Genomic DNA, 23,290 nt, shown 5'->3' with positions numbered 1-23,290 from the left:
GGACACGCTGTGTAACCGGGCACAGACACTCTGCACAGCCCACACATCACTTGTTTCCCACTTGGTGCAAAAGGAATATATTAATTGCAACAATTCAATTGACTTGACTTTAAATAGTTAAGTTTATAAATGTAGTGATGCTTCTCTAATTTATTTCTTAACTCAGATTCATGGCCTCATTTTATTTCTTCCTCTGAGCCCCTCAACGTCATCTGGCAGCATAATGTTGGCAAGTGGTAATTGATTGCCCTGGGAACCAACAGGAAGAGAGCTCAGAGGCTGGAGGGCCCAGGGAGCAGCGTGTTCTGCAACCAATCGCGGTGCTTGAGGGGCGGATCCTGAGTCGGCCTAGTCAGGTGAATCAGTGTGAACCCCTGTTAAACAATTTATCTTTTAATAGTTAAATTGAGATTTCTTTTGTCAACAAAACAGTTTAACACTTGTCAGTATTTTGTTTTCCTGGAGTTCCTATTATGAGTTTCAGATACTTCAGTGCCAAGTGGACCAGGTGTTTAAAAGTCATTTATTTCCTTCTTAGTTCAGTTGACAGGGTAGATAGAGAGAAACAATTTCCTCTGGTGAAGGGGACAGAACCTTAAAATTAGAGCTAGGCCGTTCAAGGGTGATGCCACGAAGCACTTCCTCACACAAATGTTTCCCCTGGCTGAAGAATCCTGAACTAGGGGGTCATAGTCTCAGGATAAGGAGTCGGCCATTTAAGACTGGGATGAAGAGGAATTTCTTCACTGTGAATCTTTGGAATTCTCTATCCCAGAGGGCTGTGGATGCTCAGTCTTTGAGTATATTCAGGGCTGAGATCGATAGACATTTTGACACTTTTATAAGGTCCCACATGGCAGACTAGTCACGAAAGTAAAAGCCCATGGGATTCAGGGCAAAGTGGCAAGTTGGATCCAAATTGGCTCAGAGGCTGGAATCAAAGGGTAATGGTTGATGGGAGTTTTTTGACTGGAAGGATGTTTCCTGTGGGACTCCCAGGGCTCAGTACTAGGTCCCTTCCTTTTTGTGGTATACATCAATGATCTAGACTTGAATATAGGGGGTATGATTAAGAAGTTTGCAGATGATACTAAAATAGGCTGTGTGGTTGATAATGAAGAAGAAAGCTGCAGGAAGATATCAATCAACTGGTCAGGTGGGCAGAACAGTGGCAAATGGAATTTAATCCAGAGAAGTGTGAGGTAATACATTTGGGGAGGGCTAGCAAGGAAAGGGAATACGCATTAAATGGTAGGACACTGAGAAGTGTAGAGGAACAAAGGGACCTGGGAGTGCATGTCCACAGATCCCTGATAGATAAATGGCCAGGTAGATAAGGCAGTTAAGAAGGCATACGGAATGCTTGCCTTTATTAGCCGAGGCACAGAATACAAGAGCAGGGGGTTATGCTTGAACTGTATAAAACACTGGTTAGGCCACAGTTAGAGTACGGCGTGCAGTTCTGGTCACTGCATTACAGGAAGGATGTGATTGCACTGGAGACGATACAGAGGAGATTTACGAGGATGTTGCCGGGAGTGGAGAATCTTAGCTATGAGGACAGATTGGATAGGCTGGGTTTGTTTTCCTTGGAACAGAGGAGGCTGAGGGGAGACCTCATTGAGGTGTATAAAACTATGAGGGGCCTAGATATAGTGGATAAAAAGGGCCTATTTCCCTTAGCAGTGGTCAACATCCAGAGGGCATAAATTTAAAGTAATTGTTAGAAGGTTTAGAGGGGATTTGAGGGTAAATTTCTTCACGCAGAGTTGTGGGGGTCTGGAACTCACTGCCTGAAAGGGTGGTAGAGGCAGAAACATAGAAAATAGGTGCAGGAGTAGGCCATTCGGCCCTTCGAGCCTGCACCGCCATTCAATAAGATCATAGCTGATCATTCCCTCAGTACCCCTTTCCTGCTTTCTCTCCATACCCCTTGACCCCCTTAACCATAAGGGCCATATCTAACTCCCTCTTGAATATATCCAATGAACTGACATCAACAACTCTCCTGCGGCATGGAATTCTATAGGTTAACAACTCTCTGAGTGAAGAAGTTTCTCCTCATCTCAGTCCTAAATGGCCTACCCCTTATCCTAAGACTATGTCCCCTGGTTCTGGACTTCCCCAACATCGGGAACATTCTTCCCGCATCTAACCTGTCCAGTCCTGTCAGAATCTTATACGTTTCTATGAGATCCCCTCGCATCCTTCTAAACTCCAGTGAATAAAGGCCCAGTTGATCCAGTCTCTCCTCATATGACAGTCCAGCCATCCCTGGAATCAGTCTGGTGAACCTTCGCTGCACTCCCTCAATAGCAAGAACGTCCTTCCTCAGATTAGGAGACCAAAACTGAACACAATATTCCAGGTGAGGCCTCACTAAGGCCCTGTACAACTGCAGTAAGACCTCCCTGCTCCTATTCTCAAATCCCCTAGCTATGAAGGCCAACATACCATTTGCCTTCTTCACCGCATGCTGTACCTGCATGCCCACTTTCAGTGACTGATGAACCATGACACCCAGGTCTCGTTGCACCTCCCCTTTTCCTAATCTGCCGCCATCCAGATAATATTCTGCCTTCGTGTTTTTGCTCCCAAAGTGGATAACCTCACATTTATCCACATTATACTGCATCTGCCATGCATTTGCCCACTCACCTAACCTGTCCAAGTCACCCTGCAGTCTCTTAGCGTCCTCCTCACAGCTCGCACCGCCACCTAGTTTAGTGTCATCCGCAAACTTGGAGATATTACATTCAATTCGTTCATCTAAATCGTTAAATCCTCACCACATTTAAAAAGTACTTGGATGTGCACTTGAAGTGCCGTAAACTGCAGGGTTATAGGTCTAGAGCTGGAAAGTGGGATTAGGCTGGATAGCCTCTTGTTGGCCAGCGCGGACACGATGGGCCGAAATGGCCTCGTTCCGTGCTGTAAGGTTCTATGATTTTAATGGAATCAAGGAATACGGGAATAGTGCGGGAAAGTAGAGTTGAGGTCGAAGGTCAGCCTTGATCTTATTGACTGGCGGAGTCGGCTCGAGGGGCCATATGGCCTACTCTTTCCCTTATTTCTTATGTTCTTAAAGGGTAGTGGAAATCCGGAACTCTGTTCCCCTAAAACTGAGGCTGGGGGCCAATTGAAAATTCCAAAACTGAGATTTGTAGATTTTTCTTCGGCAAGGGTATTAAGGGTGATGGAACTAAGGCAGGTAGACGGAGTTAAAATACTGATCAGCCACGATCTAACTGAATGATGGAACAGGCTCAAGGGATTGAATGGCCTACTCCTGTTCCTATGTTCCTACTTACAGTGATGACTTTTGTAAACCGCTTTTATAGGGGATTGGAAGGGGAGGATATGCAGACAGAATTAAACCTGGGCCCCTCCTGGTCCTATGACTCAGTCACATTGGGCAATGCCTTTACCCACTGAGCCCTTGTCAGGAGGGTCCAGTGACCCTGCTGGAAAATGCACGTGTGAGGCCTCAGGTGAGGACAGTGGAATAGCCTGTCGACACTCACTGTCGAGGTTCACACATGGACATTGGGCACATCGGTCACATATTGGAGAGAAACTGGTGAGTGTAGAACTGAACCCAGCCAGAGTCAGCATCTTCAGGGGAGGGAGAGAAATGGAACCAGTGAGTGTAGAACTGAACCCAGACAGTCAGCACCTTCAGATGAGGAGAGGGAGGGGAACCAGTGTGTGTAGAATTGAGCCCAGCCAGAGTCAGCACCTAAAGGGGAGGAGAGGGAGGGGAACCAGTGAGTGTAGAACTGAACCCAGCCAGAGTCAGCACTTTCAGGGGAGGAGAGGGAGGGGAACCAGTGAGTGTAGAACTGAACCCAGCCAGAGTCAGCACTTTCAGCGAGAAGGAAAAAATGTTAGAGGTGGTATAATGGGTTTGAATTTTAGCACAGGGAGTAGGGAGTGTGTGTGGGACAGGGATTTACAGCTGTGGGGAAACCAAAGAGGAATGTGTATACCATAGAAACTAGAATTGTCCGATCTGAATTTCTATCCTGTCCTTACAGTGATGATTTTGGAAACTCCTTTTACACGGTATTAGAAGGGGAGGGTTTGCAGACGGGAAACTCAAACCAAGCATCACATCAAGATGTAACAGTCACTCGATGCATCACAACCTGAATATCATCGGACCTTGAATGTGGAAGGAGAAATGTTTGTCTATTCCGCCTGTGGGAAAAGATTTCAAACATCAGTGTGACTGGAAAAGCACCGAGACACACACACCCGAGTGAGAGTGTTCCAGTGCACTGACGGAAAGAGCTTTAACCAGTTACACAGCCTGAAAAAACATCGCACCATTCACAGTGGGGAGAAACTGTTCACGTGTTCTGTGTGTGGACGAGGCTTCAACTGATCGTCCAACCTGGAGAGACACAAGGACACCCGCAGCACGGAGAAACCGTGGGAATGTGGGGACTGTGGGTAGGGATTCAATTACCCATCTCAACTGGAAATTCATCGGCGCCGTCACACTGGGGAGAGGCCATTCACCTGCTCCGTGTGTGGGAAGGGATTTACTCACTCATCCAACCTCACTGTACACCAGCGGGTTCACACTGGGGAGAGGCCATTCACCTGCTCCGTGTGTGGGAAGGGATTCACTTGTTTATCTCACCTCACTGATCACAAGCGAGATCACGCCAGAGAGAGACCATTCATCTGCTCTGTATGTGGGAAAGGATTCATGAAATCATCTCACCATCTGAGACACCAGCGCACTCACACTGTCGAGAGGCCGTTTACCTGCTCTGAGTGTGGGAAGGGATTCACTCAGTCATCCCACTTCACTGCACACCAACCTGTTCACACCAGTAAGAGACCGTTTAAATGTTCTGACTGTGAAAAGAGCTTTAAAAGCAGAAATGATCTGATGGTACACCAACGCACTCACACTGGGGAGAGGCCATTCACCTGCTCCATGTGTGGAAAGGGATTGACTAGTTCATCCAAACTGCTGACACATCAACGCACTCACACTGGGGAGAGGCTGTTCACCTGCTCTGTGTGTGGGAAGGGATTCTTTGTGTCAGCCAGCCTCACTGCACACCAAGTTGTTCACACCAATAAGAGACTGTGTAAATGTTCTGACTGAGAAGAGATTTAAAAGCAGAAATGATCTGATGAGACACAAACGCACTCACACCAGGGAGAGGCCATTCACCTGCTCCGTGTATGGGAAGGGATTCACTCGATCGTCCCACCTGCTGAGACACCAGCGAGTTCACAAGTGACTGCAGGGGTTGGATTCTGCTGTTATTACAGCTGTTAATCACATCCAGGACTGAACCATGTTCATTCTGATAGATGGGCTTTGTTTCCCCTATAACTGGGCTGGAGGTTAATTTTATGGATATCTGACAAATCAGCTTTGGTTCAAACACACAGTGTGTTGATTCCTTGATTTCTCCAAGATAAGAGGAGACTAGTTGTTGTCCTGTTACCGACTGTTCCATTTTTGGGCCTTATCTCCTTTGTTCAATAAAGACTTGTCCTTGTGTAGCACCTCATATGACCTCAGGATGTCCCAAAGTGCTTTACAGCCAATAGAGTACAACAACATCAAAGTACATTCACCATTGCAATGTAGGAAGTGCGGCAGACAATTTGCACACAGCAAGCTGCCACGACCAGCGATGTGATACTGGCCAGATAATCTGTTTTAATGATATTGGTTGAGGGATGATGGAGCCTCAATTGAGCGATTCATCCAAAAGATGGCAACACAGACAGTGCAGCAATCCCTCAGCACTGCATTAGAATGTCAGCCTAGATTTTGTGCTCAAGTATCTCCAGGTGGATTTGAACCCACAACCTACTGACTCAGAGATGAGAGTGCTACCACTGAGCCACAACTGATACCCAATCATTGCTCATGATTATTTCAGTTCTCATTCCTTCGGTTACTCTCATGGACAAACCCTAGATTTCTATACCTTCCAGATTGCCACTCCTAGCCTTGGTATCCAGGGAAGGTATCGGTAACACATCCATGTACCTGCCTGGGAGTGTTTGATGAGACAGTGTAGAGGGCGCTTTACTCTGTATCTAACCCGTGCTGTACCTGCCCTGGGAGTGTTTGATGGGACAGTGTGAAGGGATCTTTACTCTGTATCTAATCCGTGCTGGTCCTGCCCTGGGAGTGTTTGATAAGACAGTGTGAAGGGATCTTTACTCTGTATCTAACCCGTGCTGTACCTGCCCTGGGTGTGTTTGATGGGACAGTGTAGAGGGAGCTTTAATCTGTATTTAACCCGTGCTGTACCTGACTGGAGAGTGCCTCAGGCAGACAATATGATCTCAGAATACCCCAATCTCCAATGCTGATATCCACCACCTCGATGAGAACATCATTTAACCCAAAGATAAGAGAAACCCATCAGTTCCTCCCCCGGACACAGATCCAGAGGGACAGTGAGTGTCTCGAACATTGTTGTACAGTGTGCTCGACAGTTCCTCCCTGGGTCTGAGCCTTTTGGTGATGATTTGAATTTGATGCCCTCGAGTTACTGACTCACCGACTGGTGGAAATAGTTTTTCCTCATTTACCTGATCACATCTTGAACACCTCCCTCAGATCACAAATTAAGTTATTTAGTTATCAGGGACTTGTTACCAATGCCTTTCCTGGATACCAAGGCTAGGAGAGGCACTCTGGGAAGGTATGGGAAGCTGGGCTTTGTCCATGAGAGTAACCTTTGTTCTAATGAAAAGACCCCAGTTTCTACAATCTCTCCCGTTAACTAAAGCCTCTCTTCCCTGGTAACATCTCAGTGAATCTCTCGGCACCCTCTCCATGGCCTCGTCATCCCTCTGGTGTAAGATGCCCAAAAGCTGACACAATATTCTAACTGCAGCCTAACCAATGATTTGTTCAGGTTTACATGTTCTCTGCCCGTTTATACACTACACCCTTATGTATAAAACCTAGGATCATGTGCTTTTTTAACCACTTTATCAACATAAAATGACTAAAATACATTGACTTAAATGTGTATTATGGGAAAGAGAAGTTTAGTCTGAGTTAGAAACTCAAACAATCGATTCACTGCAGACGGGTCGCCATGGCAACACTGATCAGACATTCCATTCACTGACCCCATTTGTTGGAATCTGTAATCAGATCAGGGGATAGAACAGGTTTGTCTGTTAGTAACCACAATATAAACTCAAACCAGAGTGAGGAATAGAATAGATTAGATTAGAATGTGTGATGTTTAGACCTATAATTGTGAAACTATAAGAAATAACAACTAACAGCAGGCAGGGGAGTTTAGGGATAATGAGAAACTTACTGAAGCTAAATTAACTACTGGGAACCAGGGAAAATGTCCTTGTAAATCACAGATTAGAGAAGTTCCAGCTGTCTTTTCCTTGCTTTCTGCCCAAACCCAGCAGAGAAGACACAGAAGAGTCGATGCCAGAGGTGGATCACTGCAGGGTATAAAAGTGAGGGGAGACTGATGTAAGGGGGCAGTTGGGACTGGAGACACTGGAGATCAAGCTCGGCGTCCGAGGTTCCATCCAGCGGGCTGACCTTGTGTCAGTTACTGTGGACACGCGGGACTTGCATGTTTACTCTGATTGATGGATCAATACAGATATGGAAGAGGACAGAGAATCTGTTCATGATATATTTCTTAAGGTATTAATGTTGCTGACACTCTCAAACCTACTAATTAATTAGACATGGTATTAGCTACAATCAAACCAAACATCACGTCAAGATCTGACAGAGTCACTCCATTCAGCGGGACCTGAATATCATCGGTCTTTGACTGTGGAAGGAGAAATGTTTGTCTGTTCTGTCCATAGCAAAAGATTTTAAACATCAATGTGACTGGAAAAGCACCGAGACACACACCCGAGTGAGAGTGTTCCAGTGCACTGACTGTGGAAAGAGCTTTAACCAGTTACACAACCTGAAAAAAACGAGGCTTCAACTGATCATCCAACGTGGAGGCACAAGGACACCCGCACCACAGGGAAACCGTGGGAATGTGGAAAGGGATTCAATTACCCATCCCAGCTGGATATTCAGTGACGCATTCACATCTGGGAGAGGCCATTCACTTGCTCAGTTTGCGGGAAGGGATTCACTCTGTTATCCAAGCTCCAGACACACAAGCGAGTTCACACGGGGGAGAGACCGTTCACATGCATTGAATGTGGGAAGGGATGACTTCAATCATCCCATCTTCTGACACACCAACTTATTCACACTATTGAGACTTCATTTCAATGTTCTGACTGTGAGAAGAGCTTTAAAAGCACAAAGGATCAGCTGACGCACCACGTACTCACACTGAGGAGACCATTCACCTGCTCCATGTGTGGGAAGGGATTCACTCAGACATGCTCTCTGCTGAGACACCAGCGAATTCACACTGAGGAGAGACCGGTCACCTGCTGCATGGGTGGGAAGGGATTCACTCAAACATGCTCTCTGTTCAGACACCAGCGAATTCACACCGAGGAGAGACTGTTCACCTGCTCCATGAGTGGGAAGGGATTCACTCAGACATGCTCTCTGCTCAGACACCAGCGAATTCACACCGAGGAGAGACTGTTCACCTGCACTGTGTGTGGGAAGGGATTCACTCAGTCATGCTCTCTGCTCAGACACCAGCGAGTTCACACTGGGGAGACCGTTCACCTGCTCCATGTGTGGGAAGGGATCACTCAGACATGCTCTCTGTTCAGACACCAGCGAGTTCACACTGAGGAGAGACCGTTCACCTGCTCCATGAGTGGGAAGGGATTCACTCAGACATGCTCTCTGCTCAGACACCAGTGAGTTCACAACTAACTGCAGTGGTTTGGATTCTGCTGTTTTTGCTGCTGTTAATTACATCCTGGACTGAATCATGTTCACTATGGAAATCATGCTTTATTTCTGCTGATATTAATAACCCCTATAACTGGGCTTGAGTTTAATATTCTGGATAAATATTAAATAAATCAGCTTTTTTTCAAACACACAGTGTGTTGAATATTTGATTTCTCCATGATAAGAGACTAATTGATGTTCTGTAACCCACTGTTCCATTTTTGGGCCTTTTCTTACTCTAGATTATTTCAGTTCTCATCTAGTTCTCATTCTACCACATCAAATCCCAAGCTTGTTGTGGGTGTGATAGACTGAACTGTAGGCCCCAAGTTTCCACACGATAAAAAACGGGCGCCACTCCGAGCTGGGCGCCTGTTTTTCGTGCCGGAAAAAAAACGAGCGATTCTGGAGCGCCCTGCAGCTCCATGTCTGCTTGGCGCGGCGCCCAGGGGGGCGGAGCCTACCACTCGTGCTGATTTTGTAAGTGGGAGGGGGCGGGTACCATTTAAATTAGTTTTTTTCCTGCCGGCAACCCTGCGTGTGCGCGTTGGAGCGTTCGCGCACGCGCAGTGTGAAGGAAACATTGGCACTCGGCCATTTTTGAAGTTCTTTGTAGCTGTTTAATTTTTGAACATTTTTTAATAAAAGCACATTGCCATCAGCACTGAGGCTTCTTGCAGCAGTGAGAAGGCTGCAGGAAGCCTCAGAAAGTTGAGGCAGTCGTTTCCCGATGGCCTTCCCCCCCGCTGCTGTCGGGAATGGCTGCTGAATTTGTGAGGCTTCCTGCAGCCTTCTCACTGTCTCCTTCCCCCCCCGCCCGCCGTCGCGAATGGCTTCCTTCGCCCCCCCCCACTGCGTTCAGTCGGTCGGGCCCGCACTCCCTCCCCCCAGCCCGCCGTTGGGAACGGCTTCCTCCTCCCCCCCCCCCTGCGGGAACGAACGGCTGCCTCAACATGTGAGGCTTCCTGCAGCATTCTCCCTGGCTGAAGCACTTTCACACAGGTAGGAAGATGGTTTATTTAATCTTTTCTTTGCTTATAAATTTTTATTCAGGTTGGATTTATTTGTATAATATTTGTATAAGAATAAATAAGGATTTATTATAAAATTTAATGACTTCCCTTCCCCCTCACCTCGTTCCGGACGCCTAATTTGTAACCTGCGCCTGATTTTTTAATGTGTAGACAAGGTTTTTTCAGTTCTACAAAAATCTTTACTTGCTCCATTCTAAGTTAGTTTGGAGTACGTTTTCACTGTGGAAACTTTGAAATCAGGCGTCAGTGGCCGGACACGCCCCCTTTTGAAGAAAAAATTCTGTTCCAAAGTGAAACTGTTCTAACTGACTAGAACTGCAGAAAAAAAAATGTGGAGAATTGCGATTTCTAAGATCGTCCGTTTTCCACCAGTTGCTCCTAAAAATCAGGCGCAAATCATGTGGAAACTTGGGCCCGTAGTGTCTCACTTTACATTCCTCTGAAGTTCTGTTGACCCATCCTTTATAGACCTATCTTGCATAAGATTTTAAATCTGTTATTTTCTGTACCATTTAACCTTTTTGGATCTGATTTTTTTTTTAAACTCCTCCACACATATTGCATGTGACGGCCTTTGAAATGTCTAATCTTTGTAATTGTCATTGTGGATTTTGATGGTCTCGGTGATTGAATCTCTTGTTACTAACATACCTTGCTCTATTTCTTTAATCAAGATCATTGTTTCAAATACTTCCTTTATCTGGTCATTAGATCCTCCATTGATCCATGTCAATAAACCTTGGTTCAGGCTGGGGTTTGGGTGTAGGTTTAGGGTTAGTGGTTGGGGCTATTTGTGGATAGTCAATACGATGTTCGGTTTACAAGTTAGTGATTAGGGTTAGAAACCACGATTGACAACACCGTGTTACTAGACGCGTCGATTTTAATTTCATTTTTTTTAAACCTCACGCAGACAAGTAAAAAAAAAGCCTCATGAATTGTTCATTCCAGGAACCTTCTTTCTGATAGAGTCCGATTTCCTCCCTTCTTTTACAGCTCGACATTTCCCACAGAAAAAAACATCAGGGACATTAGACTTTGGGATTTTGGGACAAGAACAGGCAGATCCAGCTGTTGCGCTGGCTACATCCAATTATCAGCCTGTCTGAAAAGGGCTTCTGACAATAACCTATCACCAGGCCCCACCAGTCCCCGTCTAATTCCACCGTCACAACTTTATCCATTAACTGCCTTCCGCCCTCACCTCATCATAACCATTCCCCATACTGAGGCTCGCTGATTCCCATTTTATAGTCTCAGTGTAAGTGGTCCCTGGATTTGGTGTCTCAGTGTAAGTGGTCCTGGATTTGGTGTCTCAGTGTAAGTGGTCCCTGGATTTGGTGTCTCAGTGTAAGTGGTCCCTGGATTTGGTGTCTCAGTGTAAGTGGTCCTGGATTTGGTGTCTCAGTGTAAGTGGTCCCTGGATTTTGTGTCTCAGTGTAAGTGGTCCCTGCATGTTGTGTCTCAGTGTAAGTGGTCCTAGACAGACTAGAAGGAATCTTTCCCCCAGCCACAATGACGTCACACAGATTGACCATGGGGTTTAAATCTCTGGCGGGTTTGTGATTCAACAGCACTTCTTCACTGGGACTGAGGCAAACCCACAGCCCAGCAAAGTGTTTAGCACAGAATGATCCCACACAAATCTATTCCCCACTAACACTGTCCACATTCATTCACCAGAAACAGCCCAATGCCCATGGGTAACTGCACCCAGTGTCTGACTTCAGTTAAACACACAATTCAAAACATTGTAAAGAGTAAACAAGCCTCATTATAGTTAGCAGAGTCTATTCGTGGTCAGTGAACCCCCTCACCCCAGAATAGTCCAGATAAATGGATCATTTTCAGATTGGCAAACTGTAACTCGTGGAGTGCCACAGGGATCAGTGCTGGGAGCTCAACTATTTACACTTTATATTAATGACTTGGATGAAGGGACCGTGTGTAATGTAGCCAACTTTGCTGATGATACAAAGACAGGTGGGAAAGCAAGTTGTGAAGAGGACACAAAGAATCTGCAAAGGGATATAGATAGATTAAGTGAGTGGGCAAAAATTTGGCAGCTGGAGTATAATGTGGGAAAATGTGAACTTATCCACTTTGGTCGGAAGAATAAAAATTATTATTTTAAATGGAGACTACAAAATGCAGCGGTACAGAGGGATCTGGAGGTCCTTCTACATGAAACACAAAAAGCTCACATGCAGATACAGCAATTAATTCGGAAGGCAAATGGAATGTTCACCTTTATTGCAAGGGGATGGAGTATAAAAGCACGGAAGTCCTGCTACAACTGTATAGGGCATTGGTGAGACCACACCTGCAGTACTGCGTACAGTTTTGGTCTCTTTATTTAAGGAGGGATATACTTGCATTGGAGGCAATTCAGACAAGGTTCACGAGGTTGATTCCGAGATGAAGGGGTTGTCTTATGATGAAATGTTGGGCAGGTTGGGTTTATACTCATTGAAGTTTAGAAGAATGAGAGGTGATCTTATTAAACCATATAAGATTCTGAGGGGGCTTCACAAAATGTTTCCCCTCGTAGGGGAATCTGGAACTAAGGGACATAGTTTCAGAGTAAGGAGTCGGATATTTGAAACAGAGATGAGGAGGAATTTCTTCTCTGAAGGTCTTGAATCTTTGGAATTCTCTGCCCCAGAGAACTGTGGCGGCTGGGTCATTGAATATATTTAAGATTGAGATAGACATATTTCTGAACGATAGAGGAATCAAGGGTTATGAGGAGCAGGCAGGAAAGTGGAGTTCCCACAGTCAGAACATTTAAAAGGTCTCTCATCAGTGTGATTAAGTTGGTCTGTAGTGAGTTGAGATGAACAAGTGAATCTCTTTCCACACACGGAGCAGGTGAATGGTCTCTATTGCGAGCTCGCTGGCATGTCAGCATGCTAGACAACTGAATCATATTCAACATAAGGGGCAGTTGAACAGCCTCTCCCTAGTTTTCAGTGGGATAGTTAATTGAATCCCTTCCCACGGTCCCCACATTTCCACGGTTTCTCCGTGGTGCAGGTGTCCTTGTGTCTCTCCAGGTTGGACGATCAGTTGAAGCCTCGTCCACACACACACAACACGTGTACGGTTTCTCCCCGCTGTAAATGGTATGCTGTTTTTCAGGCTGCGTAACTGGTAAAAGCTCCTTCCACAGTCAGAGCACTGGAACACTCTCACTCGGGTGTGTGTGTCTCACCGCTTTTCCAGTCACACTGATCTTTGAAATCTTTTCCCACAGACAAACATTTCTTCTTCCATATGCAAAGTCCGATGATAGTCAGGTCTTGATGAATCGAGTGACTCGGTCAGAACTTGGTGATGTTTGGTTTGTGTTTCTCGTTTGCAAATCATCCCATTCTGATTCTCTGTAAAGGGAGTTTACAAAAGACATCACTGTAATTATTGATAGAAATTCAGAACAGACAGTTTTAGTTTCTATAGAACATTTTTTACTCTCTTGTTCCCCCAAAGCTGTAAATCCCCATCCCACACACTCTCCCTCCTTCCTGTGCTAAACTCCAAACCCATTGCACCATCTCCATCATTTTATCCTCCGCTCCCAGTTTTCTCCCTCGCTCTACTCTGGCTGGATTCAGCTCTACAGCCCCTGAGTGTAGAATGAGAATAAAAGCAATGAACTGATGATTTTCTCTCCTGGACACTGGGCTTATTTTGATGAACCAACTGTGTTGCCCCAGGGTCACCAGACAAGAATCAGAACAAGGCTCCCTTTCAGGGGCCACTAATATGAGGAGAAACATGTCGTCCAATCAAAGTGACAGAGACCCTGAAGCCCTGCCCACTCTTTGTTCCTGCCCAATCGCAGTGAGCCCCGCCCTGTCCAAGCTGGCGGCCTGTGAGCCCGCTCCCCAGGGCGGTCACTGATGGGCCCCGTGGGCTCTTATTTGGCACCTCAGGCCCACACCAGGTGTTCATAAAGCTTCTAAACCCACCCACAGGACCAATCCATCCCCTGCACCCACAATCTGATAATTTTTATCCCAAGTAATATCGATACTATCTTGTTTACTGCTACATTGGCAGAATCCTCTTCTGTAGTGAAGACAGAAGCAATGTACTCATTTAAAACCTCAACCATGCCCTCTGCCTCCACACGAATATCTTCTTTTTAATCCCTAACCATCCCTTGATTAAGGGGATAGATCAGACAGCGGTTCTGAAACAAACACTGCGGCCCGATAAGCCAATCGGCTATTTATGCAGAATGTTAAACCCCAGCCTGGAACAGCAGTTTACAAAAGCCCTGACTGTGAGTCCAGGATAGAGACTCTCAACATTCTCTCCTCCTGGTTCCTGGCCCAGGGAAAGGCCGCGCATGCGCCCTGCTGCCCCCCGGGGCCTGTCACCGGGAGAAAGCCCCGCAACTGCCGGGGACCCCGCTCGGGGAAAGGCCGGAGCCGCAGGTTCTTGTTCGGGGCCTGAGGCCAGCACCGGGTGTGTGTGAAGCGGATAATGCAGAGTGTTGTCTCTCGGGTCTGGGCCCACACTCGGTGTATGTGAAACCCGCGGGGTTTATAACCTGCTCCCTCCCTCCGCCCATCTCTCACCCGCTGTCGCCACTCAACCTCCCGCAGCCCGCACATGCTCAGCTCACACTGCCCGGGTGATTGACGGCAGCTCCCAACCAATGGGAAGAGCGGGGGTGGGACTGGAGGACCGAGCGGGCGGTTGGTCCTCCAACCAATCGGAGTGTGTGAGGAGCGGAGATTGCAGCTCCCAGTGGGCGGGGCTGAGCCCGGATCTCCCTCACTGTCTGAGCATGCGCGGGCGGGGAAGACATTGTTGTTGTGCACAGATGGACGCGCATGCGCGGTACGTCTCGATGTGTCACAATGGCACCATACAGACCCGGAGCTTTCCTTTCATCATCATCATAGGCGGTCCCTTCAACCAGGATGACTTGCTTCCACACGAGGTCACAGATGTTTCAATGAAGGACCCGATGTTCCAGTCCTGAACTCCAATTGAGGGGGTGGAAGATGCCTGTGTGTGGATTAACGTGTGCTGAATGTTGCACACCAGCCACCACACGGGCTTGACAGAGCTAGGTCTTGGTCCAGTGGCAAAGGGTAATGATTGATGGATGTTTTTGTGACTGGAAGGATGTTTCCAGTGGGGTTTCGCAAGGCTCAGTACTGGGTCCCTTGCTTTTTGTGCTTTATATATCAACGATTTAGATTTGAATATAGGGAGTATGATTAAGAAGTTTGCGGACAACACTAAAATTGGCTGTGTGGTTATAATGAAGAGGAAAGTCATGGGCTGCAGGAGGCTATCAATCTACTGGTCAGGTGGGCAGAGCAGTGGCAAATGGAATTTAATTCAGAGAAGTGTGAGGTGATGTACTTTTGGAGGGCTGATAAAGAAAGGGTATCAACATTAAGCGGTAGGCCACTTAATAGTGTAGATGAACAAAAGGACCTTGGAGTGCTTGTCCACAGATCCCTGAAAGTAGCAGGTCAGGCGGAGAAGGTGGTTAAGAAGGCATATGGAATACTTGCCTTTATTGGTCGAGGCACAGAATATAAGAGCAGGGAAGTTATGTTTAAATTGTATAATACTTTGATTAGGCCACAGCTGGAGTACTGCGTGCAGTTCTGGTTGCCGTATTATAGGAAGGATGTGATTGCACTAGAGAGGGAGCAGAGGAGATTTACTAGGATGCTGCCTAGAATGGAGAATCTTAGTTATGAGGACAGATTGGATAGGCTGGGTTGGTTTGTTCTCATTAGAACAGAGGAGATTGAGAGCAGACCTCATTGAGGTGTACAAAATATTGAGAGGCCTGGACATAGTGGATAGTAAGAGCCTATTTCCATTGGTGGAGGAGTCTATAACGAGAGGGTAAAGTTTTAAGGTGGTTGGTGGAAGCTTTAGAGGGGATTTGAGAGGGGGCTTCTTTACGCAGAGGGTTGTGGGGATCTGGAACTCGTTGCCTGGAAGAATGGTGGATGCACAAACCCTCACCACTTTTAAGAGATGGTTGGATAGGCACTTAAAGTGCAGTAACCTGCAGGGTTACGGACCTAGAGCTGGTAATTGGGATTAGACTGGATGACCTTTTGTTGGATGGTGCAGATATAATGGTAAGTACTGCAGGGAATAGAATACTGCCAGGGTGATGATCTGGACTAGTTTCGATCACCTGGATGGGTCGGAGAGGAATTTTCTCATTTTTTTTCCCTAAATTGGCCTGGATTTTTATCTGGTTTTCGCCTCTCCCAGGAGATCACATGGCATTGGGGGTGGAGTGTGGAATGTTTCAGTATAAGAGATAGCGCAGTTGTGTGAGGTGTACTGATTGGGCTGGGTACTCTTTGCCTTTCTGTCATTGTTCATAGGTTTATATGTAACCTTTAGGGCTGCTGCCCAAGGGCTGCGCGGCTCTTTGTCGGCCGGCGCGGCCAATTTTGGATCCAACTTGCTTCTTTGCCCTGGATCCCAAGGGCTTTAACCTTCATGACCAGTATACCATGTGGGACCTTATTAAATGCCTTGCTAAAGTCCATATGTACTACATCGTATGCACTACCCTCATCAACCCTCTTGGTTACCTCCTCAAAAAATCCAATCAGCGACAAGGAGAAAGGAAACAAAACAGGCTCTGGCTGGGTGGGGGGTGGGGCGCGGGGGGAGGTGGGAGGGAGCCAAAAATTGGCAGCGGTTACACTGTGAAATTGTTGAACTCGATGTTAAGTCCAGAGGGCTGTAAAGTGCCTAAACGAAAGATGAGGTGCTATTCCTCAAGCTTGCGTTGAGCTTTGTTGGAGACCAAGGATGGAGAGGTCAGAGTGGGAGTGGAGTGGAGAATTAAAGTGACAGGCGACTGGAAGCTCGGTAAGAATTTTGTATGTTTCAAACTTCTGAACTCTAGATAATATAGGCCTAATCCACTCAATCTCTCGTGATAGGACGATCCCCATTTTCAGGGCATCAGTTTGGTGAACCTCTGTTGCACTCCCTCTATGGCAAGTATATCCTTCCTTAAATAAGGAGACCAAAACTGTACACAATACTCCAGGTCCAGTCTCACCAGGGCCCTATATAATTACAGTAAAACATCTTTACTCTTATACTCAAATCCTCTAGTAATAAAGGCCAAAATACCATTTGCTTTATTAATTGCTTGCTGTACCTGTGTGTTAACTTTCAGTTATTCATGTACAAGGGGCACCCAGGTCCCTCTGAACGCCAACATTTCCCAATCTCCCACCATTTAAAAATACTCTGTTGTTCTGTGTTTCCTACCAAAGTGGACAACATTATATTCCATTTGTCATGTTCTTAACAATATATATCAATGACTTAGACTTAAATGTTGGGAGTATGATTAAGAAGTTTGCACTTGACACTAAAATAGGCTGTGTGGCTGATAATGAAGAAGAAAGCTGCGGACTGCCGGAAGATATCAATGTACTGGTCAGGTGGGAAGAACAGTGTTAAATGGAATTCAATCAGGATAAGTGTGAGGTAATGCATTTGGGGAGATCTAACAAGGCAAGGGAATATACATTAAATGGCACGACACTCAAAAGTGTAGAGGAACAAAGGGACCTTGGAGTGCAGGACCACAGATACCTGAAGGTAGCAGGCCAGGTAGATATGGTGGTTAAGAAGGCATATGGAATACTTACCTTTATAAGTCGTGGCATTGAATACAAGAGCAGGGAGGTATGCTTGAACTGTACAAAACACTGGTTAGGCTGCAGCTGGAGTACTGCGTGTAGTTCTTGTCACCATATTACAGGAAAGATGTGAGTGCACTGGAAAGGGTGTGGAGAAGATTTACAAGAATGTTGCCTGGACTGGAAAATTTTGGCTATGAGGAAATATTGGAGGTGCTGGGTCTGTTTTCTTTGGAACAGAGGAGGCTGAGGGGAGACCTGATTGAGGTTTATAAAGTTATCTGGAGCCTGGATAGAGTGGATAGGAAGGACCTGTTTCCCTTGGCAGAGGTGGTCAACAACCAGGGGGCACAGATTTAAAGTAATTGGTATGAGGTTTAGAGGAAATATGAGGGGAAATTGATTTGCCCAGAGGGTGGTGGGGCTCTGGAACTCACTGCCTGAAAGGGTGGTAGAGGCAGGAACACTCACCACATTTAAAAAATACTTCGATGTGCAGTTAAACATTTCCTAACATAGATGAGACTGCACACAGGGAGGTTAAAGTAACATGACCTCAGTCTTTATTAAGACACTCCAGAGTGACGAACAGGCCTTAGGGGCCGGCTTATATACAGTGCTCCCAAGGGATGCTGGGATCCCTTGGGATTTCAGGGGATGCACTCCCTGGTGGCGGAACATGGGAGTGCATGCTTTACAGATACACAACATCACTCCTCCCCAAAGTCAAAGTGAAAACTATTTACAAGGTGAGGCGGTCGGGAGCCTTTCTTTCCCTGGTGGACCGCCTCGGTACAAATGTCTGTTCTGGTGTGTTGGCTGAGCCCTCGCTGGGCTGGCGTGTTGTTGGCCCTGCAGGGCTGCTGGGTGAGCCTGGCCTTGCTGGGCTGTTGGGCATGATGGGTTCAATTTCCTGGTCCGAGCTGGTGTCGTTGATCCTTTGGGTGTGTGTTGTGGGCTCGAAAAAGGTGGTGCCTGATGTGGGCTGTTCAGAGCAGTCTGTGAACCACAGCCTCGTTTGGTGCAGGTGCTTTCTGCAAATTTATCCATTGTCTAAGTTGACTACAAACACCCTGCTCCCTTCTTTGGCTATCACTGTGCCCACGATCCACTTGGGACCATGTCCATAGTTTAGCACATACACAGGGTCATTCAGATCAATTTCCCATGACACAATGGCGTGACCATCGTTTACATTTTGTTGCTGCTGCCTGCTCTCTACCTGATCATGCAGGTTGGGGTGAACCAGCGAGAGTCTGGTTTTAAGTGTCCTTTTCATGAGTAGTTCAGCCGGGGGCACCCCCGTGAGCAAGTGGGGTCTCGTGCGGTAGCTGAGCAGTACTTGGGACAGGCGGGTTTGGAGTGAGCCTTCTGTGACTCGTTTATGGCTCTGTTCGATTGTTTGTACTGCCCGCTCTGCCTGCCCATTGGAGGCTGGTTTAAACGGGGCCGAGGTGACATGTTTGATCCCATTGCAGGTCATGAATTCTTTAAATTCGGCACTGGTGAAACATGGCCCGCTGTGGATGGCAAACATGGCCCTCAGGCTTTCCATGGTGGCGGTGGCAGTGCTTCCCGACATTATTTCACATTCAATCCATTTTAAAAAGCATCCACCACCACCAGGAACGTTTTACCGAGAAACGGGCCCGCATAGTCGACATGGATCCTCGACCATGGCCTGGAGGGTCAGGACCACAAACTTAGTGATGCCTCTCTGGGCACGTTCTGAGCACACATGCGGCATTGCCGTACACAGTTCTCTAAGTCAGAGTCGATACCTGGCCACCACACGTGGAATCTGGCTATCGCTTTCATCATTACTATTCCCGGGTGTGTGCTGTGGAGATCCGAGATGAACGTCTCCCTGCCCTTTTTGGGTAGCACTACGCGGTTACCCCACAACAGGCAGTTTGCCTGAATGGGCAGCTTGTCCTTTCGTTGCTGGAATGGCTTGATTAGCTCTTGCATTTCAATGGGGATGCTGGCCCAGCTCCCATGCAGTACACAGTTTTTTGACTAGGGACAGCAGAGGATCTTGGCTGGTCCAAGTCCTAATCTGGCGGGACGTGACAGGTGATTCATCATTTTCAAACGCTTCCATGACCATCAACAAGTCTGCGGGCAGCGCCACCATCAACAAGTTTGCAGGTTGTGCCATTTTCACCCCCGTGGTGGACAATGGTAGCCAACTGAGAGCATCTGCACAGTTCTCGATGCCTGGAATGTGGCGGATGGTATAGTTATACGCTGATAGCGTGAGTGCCCACCTTTGTATGTGGGTTGAGGCATTAGTATTTATCTCCTTGTTTTCAGTGAACAGGGATATGAGGGGCTTGTGATTGGTTTCCAGCTCAAATTTGAGACCAAACTGCCACTGATGCATTTTCTTTACCTCGAACACACACTCTAATACCACTTTCTCAATCATGTTGTAGGCCCTCTCGTCCTTAGTCCAGCTCCTGGAGGCATACGCGACTAGTTGCAATTTGCCCGCAACGTTAGCTTGTTGTAATACACACCCGACTCCGTACGATGACCCATCACATGATAGCACAAGTCTTTTACATGGGTTATACAGTACAAGCAGCTTGTTGGAGCATAAAATGTTTCTGGCTTTCTCAAAAGCAATTACTTGTTTTTTTCCCCATACCCAATTCTCACCTTTATGCAATAACACATGTAGGGGCTCTAAGAGGATGCTTAACACCGGTAGGAAGTTACCAAAATAGTTGAGGAGCCCCAGGAACGACCGCAGCTCCATGACGTTCTGATAGCCTCTGTCTTGGCGTATGTGGGCCGAATGCCATCCGCCGCAATCTTTCTCCCCAAAAACTGCACTTCTGTTGCCATGAAGATGCATTTTGACCTCTTCAGCTACAGCCCTACGCGATCCAGTCGCTGGAGGACCTCCGCCAGGTTTTGTAGGTGCTCGATGGTGTCCCAGCCCGTGACCAATATTTCGTCCTGAAAAACCACCGTGCTTGGTACCGACTTGAGTAGGCTCTCCATGTTTCTCTGGAAGATCGTTGCAGCCGACCGAATTGTTGACTCTGCCCAATCCTATTATTCTCTAAGTGCATGTTACCATGTTGTTAATAATAGAATCGAGCTTTTCCCTACTACTGATGTCAGGTTAACTGCTCTGTAGTTCCCCGCTTTCTCTCTTCTCTCCTTTCTTAAATAGCTCTTACATTTGCTATCTTCCAAACCACAGGAACCATTCTAGACTCTATGGAATTTTGGAAGATGACAACCAATGCATCCACTAGTTCCATAGCTACCCTTTTCAATACCTAGGATGTAGGCTATCAGGTCCAGGGATTTTATCGGCTTCCAGTCCCATTAATTTCTCCTGTATCATTTTTTGATTAATATTAATTTATTTCAGTTCCTCATTCTCGCTAGACCCTGGGTTCTCCAGTAGATCCAGCAAGTTTTTTGCACCACTTTCCATGAAGACAGACATAAAATATGCATTTAATTTCTCTGCCATTTCCTTGTTCCCATTATAATTTCTCCTGTCTCCTGTAGGGGAAACACATTTACTTTTACTAAACTTTTCCTTTTTACATACCTATAGAAGCATTTGCAGTCTGTTATTTTGTCTCTCACTAGTTTACTTTCATATTCTATTTTCCCTTTCTTTATCAATTTCCTGGTCCTCCTTTACTGAATTCCAAAATCTTCCCAATCCTCAGGCTTACTGCTCTTTTTGGCAACATTCTAAGCATCTTTCTGTCATCTAATACTATCTTTAACTTCTCTTGTTGGCCACAGTTGGACCACTATTCCTGTGGGATTTTTGTGCCAAAAAGGAATGTGTGTTTGTTGTAAATTATGTATTAATTCTTCAAGTGATAGCCATTGCTTTTCTATCATCATACCTTTTAATGTAGTTTCCCAATCAACCTTAACCAACTCTCCCCTCATACCTACATAGTTTCCTTTGTTTAGATTTAAGACCCAAGTTTCAGATTTAACTAAATCACTTTCAAACTTAATGTAAAATTCTATCATATTATAGTCACTCTTCCCTAAGGGCCCCTTTACTATAACATTATTAATTAACCCATTCTTATTGCACAATACTAGATCTAAAATAACCTGTTCTCTAGTTGGTTCCTCAACATACTGATCTAGAAAACCATCTTGTATACTTTACATGAATTCGTCCTCCACACTATTACTGCAAATTTGGTTTCCCCAGTCTGTATGCAGATTAAAGTCCCCCATGATTATTGTATTACCTTTGTTACATGCACCTCTAATTTCCTGATTGATACTGTGCCCGACATTACCACTACGGTTTGGGGGCCTATAAACAACGCCTACCAATGTTTTCTGCCCCTTGCTGTTTTTTAGCTCCACCCAAACTGATTCTTGATTTCCCGAGCTAAGATCCTTTCCCTCTACTGTCTTTATCCCATCCTTTATTATCAGGGCTTCCTCCTCTCCTTTTCTATTTTACCATCTCTTCTAAATGTTATGTATCCTGAAATATTTAGTTCCCAACCGTGGTCACTTTGCAATCACGTCTCCATAATGGCTATTAGATCAAACCTATTAATTTCTATCTGTTCTACTAATTCAGCTATTTTGTTGAGAATTCTTTGTCCATTAAGATATAGTGCCTTTAGCTTTGACTTTCTTCTATTTTTTCTTGATGTCTCCTTAGTCCGTAATGCCTTATTACCTTTGTTACTCTCTCTGTCTCTTCCTGACCCACTCTGCTTATTGTTATCCAAAACTCAGCTTTAGAGCCTTGACATGTCTTGTTGCTTTTTCTCTCGATCTAAACCGTGCTGTACTTTCCTGGATCTCCCCACCCCGCCTTCAATAGTTTAAAGCCCTGTTTACTACCTTAGTTATTCGATTCGCCAGGACACTGGTTCCTGCCCAGCTCAAGTGGAACCCATGGCAAGGGAACAGCTCCCTCTTTGCCCAATGCTGGTGCCAGTGTCTGTAAAGAAAAACCCCTGCCTCCCATACCACTCTTTGAACCATGCATTTAATGTTCTAATCTGCTCATCCCTGTAACAATTGGTGTGGGGTTCAAGTAACAATCCAGAGATTATTACCTTTGAGGTTCAGCTTTTTCATTTGGACCCCAACTCCTCCATCTCTTTCAGCAGAACCTAGTCCTACCTATGTCGTTGGTTCCTACATGGTCCACGACAACTGCATCCTCCCTTTCCCACTCCAAGTTCTGACTCTGATCTGCCCCAGGGAGGGGGCAATGTGTGATGTCCCTGTGGGGTGCTGTGTCTGACCCTGAGCTGCCCCAGGGAGGGGGGCAGTGAGTGATGTCTCTGTGGGGGGCAGTATGTTCAGTACCTGACCCTGAGCTGCCCCAGGAAGGGGGCAGTGTGTGATGTCCCTGTGGGGTGCAGTGTATGACCCGGAGCTGCTCTCGTTCCTCCTGCTCAAGGGGGCAGTCACGCTCCTCTCAGTCGGAGTTAATTTGAGGGACAGCATCATCTACTGGACACAGGAGGTATTTCAAGGCACATCATGTCCAGCGCCATCCCAGAGAAATTCAAAGCCAACTTGCAGATTCCATTAATTTTATCAATTGTTTAACAAAGTTTAGCTCAATTTGTTGCAGCTTTCAGTACTTGAAGAAATCCCTTTAAAGAGTGAAGTTTCGATGTCTCCACAAGATCCTGCAAATCCCCTGGGAGGACAGGCGCACCAACATCAGTGTTCCTTGACCAGGCTAACATCCCCAG

The 23,290-nt window shown here is 46.3% G+C and overlaps 1 protein-coding gene across 1 annotated transcript in view; it reads right to left on the bottom strand.

Annotated features, from left to right (window-relative positions):
• Nucleotides 1-23,290, bottom strand: part of LOC139273797 (zinc finger protein 850-like) — a 167,305-nt gene that overhangs the window by 69,378 nt on the left and 74,637 nt on the right. The gene's annotated exons all lie outside the window — the stretch shown is intronic.

This window comes from Pristiophorus japonicus, chromosome 9 (genome assembly GCF_044704955.1).
Source record: "Pristiophorus japonicus isolate sPriJap1 chromosome 9, sPriJap1.hap1, whole genome shotgun sequence".
In the NCBI taxonomy this organism is placed as follows: domain Eukaryota; kingdom Metazoa; phylum Chordata; class Chondrichthyes; family Pristiophoridae; genus Pristiophorus; species Pristiophorus japonicus.
Note: the sequence above shows the minus strand (reverse complement) of the source record. Positions and strands in the feature narration are given on the sequence as shown.